Genomic DNA, 7,358 nt, shown 5'->3' with positions numbered 1-7,358 from the left:
AGGATGCAAGTATAAAGTCATACCTACAACTTTGAGATCTTTTGTGTTAAATAAGAGTCAAAAATAGAGAGATGACACTGGAGGAAATGAAGAAAATAAGAAAAATATTTTTGAAATATATAAGGGTGTAGAAAGATCATAAACTAGTTATAAATTCTGGGATATTTGATGGTTAAATATTTATTCTTCTCAAATTATTGGAAATAAGTCTAGTAGGCTGAAAAAAGAACTGCCAATTGTGCTCTCCTGAAAGGCAATCTGAGCATCATCATTCAAAGTGTCAGAGGTTTTAAAAGCGTTTTAGTGTCATCATATTTCAGACTGATTATAACATCAAGAGAAATGATTAGGACACTTCAGACTGAATTATGAGTCAGTTCAGAAACACTTAACGATTAAAATAAAAACTATTTTAAAAAAAGAGATTATGAACTTAGGTAATATGAGATAAAATTTTGAACGTGGGTAAAATTAAATATAAAATAATTCTGCACACAAACATACACACAACTAGAAAGATCTAAAGGACACTAAGATAAAGGTATAGTTATCTATGTAACCATAGACATAAATTATGTTAATCTTGATTTACTCTAAAGCTTCAATACTCAAGAATTTCCTTCTTATATAATCATGACCTTGTTCTAATTAGATTATTGGAACTGAGAATTTTATAGGTGCATAGAACTAGACATAAATTTTAGAGAGCATGTGTTTTAGACTCCAGCCTTAAAAAATAAATATCTGAACCAAGAACGCTACATGGGTTTTAATTTACAGGTTAATTCCAATTCATTTGTAGTTGACTGGCTAGAGGATGGTATTGAGGTGGATTGTGAGGCTGATTCCAGGTCCAATGAGAAGGAATACTGAGCCTGACTGGTAATATAGGGGAGGAAAAAGTAATTTTCCTTCTACATTTCTAGGTTCTGTGGCTGAGACCCCCTTTTAATAAAAAACAGATGAGCAACAGAGAAACAAACAAAAGTTTAATAACATGTATATATGAGAGATACCTAGGAAAATTGAGTAAGACTTCCCCAAATGGCCCAATCCACCACCTTACATACTTTCTTCAATTAAAGAGAACAAAGATGTTGGGTGTGGGTAGCCAGTAATTGGAGGTTATCAGGAAAAGCATAGCAAACAAAGATAAGGTTGTTAAGCTGATTTAATTTAGGTACCTTCACCATTGATTAGAATTTCTTGTGATTTAGAGTCATCCTTCTCTTCCTGGTACAGAAAGGGAGATACCCTTATGAATGGAGATTTCCCATACAAACGAATAAATTCTTTATTTTTAGAATTTCTCCTGTGTCTGCTTTTTATTTTTCCCAGAAATAATCAGCTCAAAGTAATCCTTATGTCTTACTTTGGGGTGGCACATTCTGCTAGCATCTGCCATGGTGCCATGTAGGAAGCTTCTCTGGTCTAAGTTGCTTAGGCTTAGTAATGAGAGCCCAGACACATATCGAGGTGGAGGCTGGCTTGAATGCCATACATTTGTCCTCAGTCTAAACTACTTAGGTATAAGGAAGGTAGCATACAGTACAGCTACTCAGTCAGTAGGTATTCTGGAGTATAATTACGTAGTACAGATATGTTTAACCCACATTTTCTTTTACCAAAATTATATTTGACATATTAAGGGATTTTAAAATCAGTTTCTATATCCTGAGGATGTCTAAAAGCTTTCATACCACCAGCTTCCTGCGCTTCATTTTTTTAAGGGTTGGAAATTCTAAATAAAAAAGAGAGCAAGAGTCATATACTTTAGTAAACGGTGTGCCATGTCAATGGCTAGTCTTTATCTCATGTGCTTGTCATTCAGGTGGCTACAATAGCCACCCAATAATCGGTTAAGCCATGCAACCATAAATGATAATTATAGTTATTTATCCTAACTGCAAACTATTTATACCTAACAACCACACAGCATAATAAGAATTATTCATATTACAGAAGTGTCCAGTTCATCTTGTGGTATGCTTTATGTGATCACAACAAGGAACTCTGTTGGTTCCAGCTTCTTTTTCATAAGAGGTTCACCCCTTTGGCATGGTCTTTTGCCACAATTGAAAGAATCAGAGGACATTGAAATCTTCCACTGATTTTCTTGATTGTGAACCACTCTCACCTTCCTCCAATGGCCTGTTCACTCCTTCAATGTCCTTTCTTTGCTAGTTCCCTTCCAACTCCACCCTAATGCATTTGTTTATAAATTCAGCAAACATTCATTGATAATTACCTTTAACCAGTTGACTCATACGTGCCAGACACTGTACAATAGGCACATTTTTACACTTTCTCTTGGTTCTTCATAGTAATCAAAAGAGCTCAACATTACTATTCACATTGTATGGTTGAAGAAATTGAGGATCAGAGATGTTAAATAGCTTAGCATAGCACAGCTAGAGAACAACCAGATTGGGGGCTGGTTTTAGCAGTGCTCTTTCCATTTATCTTCTTTCACTTGCAAATCACTTGCTTAATATCTACGATGACACACAAGACATTATCCAAACTGTAATGGAACTTGGATATTAAAAACATACCTAAGTCATTATCTATTTTTTTAGATAGATACCTATCCAATCATGTAGTTTCATACTCTCCTCCATCACATCTGCTAATAGCCTGGTTCTGCCCTCGTCACCTCATAGTTGAGACCAAAAGGCTCTTGTCTAACAGCCTATACTGGATTGATTATTTCTTATATGTAATCTGCATGGAGATATTTTTTCTGCTTAAAAACCTAAAGTGCTACTTTAATTGCTTTATTGAGAATCAATTAGGTGGGTATAAAGGAAAATATATAATATATATTTTATCCCACATATCATCAATTAGTTACTATCATATATATTCATTCAATAAGCAGTCCTTGAATGCATAGCCCTTGTTAGGTTCTATCAAAGAGATAAAGAGGGACCACATTTGGTCCTTTTGTTTGGGAAGTTTTTGGAGAAAAGTGAGAACCTAAAGCCCAGACGCCAAGAGCTACGATACAAAGTGAAAATGGTCCTATAATAAGAGAGGTGCCGACTAAGAGTTTGTAAAAGAAAACAGCTGGATCAATCAAGAATCATGAAGGAAGGGGCAGCATCTGGGGTAGATCTTGAGGAAATATGTTTTAGGCTTGTGGAAATGGGAGAAGAGGCCGTAAAGATGCCCTATTGGCCAGTGTACTTGGGTTGTTAAGACTCAGAGCACCTTTTGCTCTGATGGATGTGTGTCTCCACTCTGGAACATGCTGGATGGGGGTGAGTGCTGTTCTTTGGCTTTGTAACACTCTTCACCTACTGAGCTCTGCTTGTTCAGTTTCTGGGATTCCAACGAATAAATTTTTTTCCTTTTTTTTTTTTTCCCCCAGCTAAGGCCTTTTCCATTCTGAAAAGTTTGTTCTATTTAGTCTAGTCAAGGTAGCTATTATTTCTGTGTGCCAGTTCTCTTCCCAATTGGATTATAGTCTCTTCAAAGCCAGGAAAGTATTCTTTCTAATTGCACGGAAAACAGAGCCTAGAGTAGAGCACATAGCAGGCAGTCAATAAACACTGGCTGATTTATTGAGTCTTTAGTTATGAATGAATGCAACTATCCACAGAAAATGTGGTTGAAAAATGTGAAATTAATATTTCAGATTTATCTCAAATTGTTAGCTATGGAAAAAACTAAACAATTTTAGGAAGGACACGACCAAAAATTCTTGGTACACTCTGTTTCTGTTAAAGATATTTCTTCAATCAAAGACACTTATGTTGGATAAGTACTGTGGTGTGTATCTAGCTTTGAAGATCTATCTTAGGCAAATAGAAATAAAATTTTAAAATAGTCATTTCCATTTAAAGCAACATTCTCAAGCTTATGTTGAAATGATTTATGTCTATCTCATCAGCTACTTAAATTGGGTCATATGCTTTTAGACCAGAATTATTGCCACAAATATAAATAAGTCTACTTCATTTTCCTCATTGAAATCCAACTTCATTTATTAATGCCAATTATGACCAGATTAAAATTTAGAATCTAAAACTGTTATCTAATTTATACAAATTCTGTTATTGAAATCTGCCTATGGGATCACTGTGGTAGAATTAAACTCAGCCTGTTAAAAGAATAACTTATGGGAGAACTATCAGAAAAGATGAGAAACCAAATATGTACATGCAACCTGCACATATAGTATCCGAGCTGATAGTGCTACTGGTAAATTTTACAAGTCCTATCATCTAAAAAAATTAAATAAAGAACTTTGCTTCTTTCTCTGACTTATACTTGGTTTGACACCTTTTGCTTTCCATGCTAGTAACCTGTTAAATCCTTTCTCATGTAAGAGAAAGTTTTATGAATATGTTTAGTTTTCAGTTTTTCCTATCATTATTTAGAGTTTCGTGCATATTTTCTGTATTCCAAATTCAACCGTGACTTTTCTTATGGCAAAAGCTGGCATCTTTCTTTATATTCCCATTTACTGTCACAGTGCTTTGAACAAGGTTTATTAGTTTCTTAAAGAAAGCAGTAGAGAATGAGATATAGCAACACAACTCATCTTTTAAAATGTATTTCTAATGAAAGCACTAATTGATAATTTTTTAACTACCAACTTAAGCAAATATCTCAAACCATTTTCTATCTAGAAATATGGCCCAGGCAGGACAGAATCCAACTACTATATAATGGCACAACTTCTGGATCATACTAGGAATCCCTGCTACAGAACATACACTATTCAGTTGTTGAAAATACACAATCAAATGTTGGATTTATGCCTGCATCAAAAATGCTCAATGAGTTAGGATTTTTTGTTGTTAAAGAATACTGTTTTCAGTTGAATAAATTGAGTTTTGTCTCCTGAAAACTCCATGGATATGCTCTAAAGTTTTATGAATATGTTTAGTTGAAACATATTGAATTTTTGACAGAGTGCTGTTCCCATGGCATAACCACGTGGATCAAATCTGAAGTGCGGTAACTACTCAGAGTTTCCCCCAAAACACAGTTACCTTGTGCCAAAAGCAATCTTGCTGAACCATCGATTGAGGTTCCTGGCACTGTTCTTTTATACTTTCTCTTTGATTCTGCGATTTTGTGGCAACTGCTTTTGCCCTCTAGTTCTTTATTCTAGAAGACACATATTACTGGGAATATATATTTTTTCTCACACAATCTGGTTGCCACATTCAGTAAAATTAATTAAATACAGAAAAAATTGCAGGTAGTCAAAGCTGCCTTAAAACATGTTTCAAGATGATATTAAATATATGTAAATACAATTCAACTTTCAGATCACAAACTTAGTGTCAAATAAAGCATGTCTTTGTGAGAAATACTTTCTAGACATTCTAATAAAAGTGTATTTTACATATAAAATTATGAACTTAGCTCTATATGGTGAAAGGGGAAACTTCATTAAGGAAATGACGTAAGAGCTGGATATTAAAGAATATTAAAGAATAAGCAGGATTTTTCCAAGGGGAGCTGCTAGGCAGTTTAGTCATAGGGATGTGCATGAACAAAATGAGTAGAAGGTCAGAATGAAAGTTCAAAGGTCAAAAGGATTCTATTAAACACATTGCATAAACAATGGACCAAGAGTTGAGGGAAAACAATGATAAATAAAAAGTGGTCCTCATCATTATTATCCAGTGAAAAAGCAATTTATACAACTGAATTATGAAAAACATAAACAAGATGAATAAACACTCATCTAACAAAGGTGAAAATTATTGTGGGACTACAGAGAAGGGAGAGAACAGGGCAATCGATATAAGAAGCTTTCTCAGGTAAAATGGAATTTGAGCTAGCCCTTGAAAAGATGAATAAGAAAGTGAGAGGTAGATTTAGGAGGAACGGCTTTTCTGGGATAGGAAAGAATGTGAGAGTGAATTGGAACAGACAGAGAATGTCATAGGCTGGTGCAGATGGCATTGTGACAAGAAAATGGAGCTCTGGTTACAAGGCGAGGCAGGGGTGGGTAATGACAGTGAAAGCTGGAATGGTAGTTTGGAGCTGAATGGCAGAATTGTTTGAATCATAAATCAAGGACCTTTGACATTGAGATGATAAGGGGCATGATTTGATCTGTGTCAGTAGAGAAGCCAAGCTTAGAGATTTTGGGGAGTCTGTCATAAAGAAGGGTTAAGTGGAATTGTATTTAATGTGAGGAAACATAGCTGAAGATAGAGCTTAGGAAAGTCTTTCTTCCCTCAATGAGAGGGAAGAAATAGAGAAGCTAAAGAAGATTAAGAAAAGGATTGCATGGGGAAAAGAAGGAGCATCTTGTGCATCAAATTTTTATTCTTTTCTTTGAAAACACATTCAGCCACATCACCAGGGATTTTGTGACACTTAGGTCTGTTGGACCTCAGCAAAGCCTGGCATATATGTTAAGGAACTCTTCGAAGTGCTGAAATGTTGTAAGACTCCTCAACTCATTCACCATGTCATCCAACCAGAAGTTCATTTATTCTATGAATTTATAAAATTATCACCCTCTAAAAACTCCCCATACGTAATTTAGTAACTAAAACCACAAGGGATAATTCTGTATTACAGCTGTTAAAGCTTTTTCTAATGGCCTGTACTTGTCAGTATGAAGGGCAGGAAATGACTGTAATGATATTCTGAATAGTCCTAAAAGAAATTTCTTTTTGGACTCACAGGAAGTATTGATCTGAAACTTATTTGGAGTATTTTACTATCAAGCTAATAATTCATTTAGGACACATTGTGTAAAGTCTTTTCTAGACATTTTCCCACTATTGGCATAGAATTGTTCATAATATCCTTTTATTTTTATTTCTAATCACTGTAGAATTTACCATGTTTATTCTTGATAATAGTAATTCTCTCATTGATTTATCGGTGTTGCCTTATTGCTATTAATTATATTAGTATTTTTAAAAGAATTATTGCTTTTGTTGAATTTCTCTATTGTATGATTCTTTTTTATTTTATTAATTCCTGCCCTCACATTATGATTTCTTCTACTTTCTTTGGTTTTCATTTCTTATTTTTTAAAAAACTTTCTGAGATGATATTTAGATAATTATTCAAACTTTCTCTTTTTTTTTTAAGTCTATGCATTTGAGGGTATATATACTTCTAAGCAAAGCTTTAGCTGCTGCATTTCACAAGTTTTGATAGTTGTGAATTATCATTAAGTCATATTTTTCCTAATTTCCATTGTGATTTCTTTAACCCACATATTATGTAGAAGTGTGCTACTAATTTTAAAATATTTGGGGAATTAAAATGTTTTTATTATTAATTGTAGCTTCACATTACTGTGGTCAGATAACATATTTTTTAATTGTTTTGATCTTTAAAATTAGTGAAGATCTGCTTTACGGTTCAGC

The sequence above is a fragment of the Pteropus alecto genome, unplaced genomic scaffold, assembly GCF_000325575.1.
Source record: "Pteropus alecto unplaced genomic scaffold, ASM32557v1 scaffold33, whole genome shotgun sequence".
NCBI classification, from domain to species: domain Eukaryota; kingdom Metazoa; phylum Chordata; class Mammalia; order Chiroptera; family Pteropodidae; genus Pteropus; species Pteropus alecto.
The sequence above is the reverse complement of the archived record's forward strand: the minus strand, read 5'-3'. Positions refer to the sequence as shown.